The sequence below is a fragment of the Galeopterus variegatus genome, unplaced genomic scaffold (assembly GCF_000696425.1).
Source record: "Galeopterus variegatus unplaced genomic scaffold, G_variegatus-3.0.2 Scaffold3371, whole genome shotgun sequence".
Classification (NCBI taxonomy): Eukaryota; Metazoa; Chordata; class Mammalia; order Dermoptera; family Cynocephalidae; genus Galeopterus; species Galeopterus variegatus.
The window spans coordinates 170,643-171,719 of NW_007729482.1; the positions used below are offsets into that span (position 1 = coordinate 170,643).

Sequence of the window (1,077 nt, forward strand, 5' to 3'; positions counted from 1 at the left end):
TGTCGCGCCCGCCCCTCGCTCAGCCAGTGAGCGGGAACCGGTCTGTATGTGGGATCCGAACCCTCGGCGGGAGCGCCGCCGCGCTCCCAAGTGGCGCACTGTAGCAGTACGCCACTGGGCCGGCCCTCCAGAGCTTTTCTGAACGTGAACCCTCAGCCGGCCTCCTCTCCCTTCTCTCAGGGCTGTGGCTTTTTTGTTTGGGGTCCCCAAGTCCAGGCCATTACTTATAGACTTAGAGACTTCATCCTTCCCCACGAGGAGGATGCTCAGGCTCACAGCCATTCACAGCCACCCCCTTTGACTGGTCATGCATGAGTCCCCAGGGCATGGCCTAAGCCTGAAGCCTAGAGCCTACCATTAGAAGTCATTAGCTAGGCTGGTTCAGGGTCAGGTGGCAGTGGAGAGAGATCATGGTGTGTTTCTCTGTGATGGTTGGGGGGCTAAGGTCACTGGAGATGACGTGTATTCTAGCTTCCTAAAGAGCATCTCTTTGCCCTTCTGCTGGTGATGCTACCCTGCTTCCACTGTAAGAAATGACTTCTCCCCCATTCGGCCTGTGTGTGTGTATGTGTGTGCATGTTGGGAGTCACCTCCTTGTCAGCTTCAGGGTTGGCCGTGTGATTCATGGCCAATCAGAATTCCAAGTTCACCTGACTACAGTGGTTGACTAAAGGGTAGATGCATGACTTAAATCAACACATTCTACCGCCCTGACCAGAGTGATCAGTTCAGGGATGGGCAAGGGGCCAAGTTGGTTCAGGGAGGATAGTCCTGGAACCTTGGCTAGAACTGTTGAGGCAGACAAATGTTCTTTTTCATAGGGTTGCTAAACTAATGGACTAGGCCTACAGCTGCTAAGGGCCACCCATTGGAAAGGGCAAGCTCAAGGGTGAAATTAAAACAGAACATAGAGCTGAGAGATGTTGATGGTCTGAATCTTGATAACATCATTCAAACCCCTGGATCCAGTCATGCCTAAATTAGGAAGACCCTGGCTATTTCAGTTCCATAAGCCAATAGCCCCTTATGGCTACTGATGCTTTTTTTTTTTTTTTTTTCTTTTTCTGTGTCCGGCAA

The 1,077-nt window shown here is 51.5% G+C and overlaps 1 protein-coding gene across 1 annotated transcript in view; it reads right to left on the reverse strand.

Annotated features, from left to right (window-relative positions):
• Window positions 1–1,077, reverse strand: part of CACNG3 (calcium channel, voltage-dependent, gamma subunit 3) — an 85,171-nt gene that overhangs the window by 24,865 nt on the left and 59,229 nt on the right. The gene's annotated exons all lie outside the window — the stretch shown is intronic.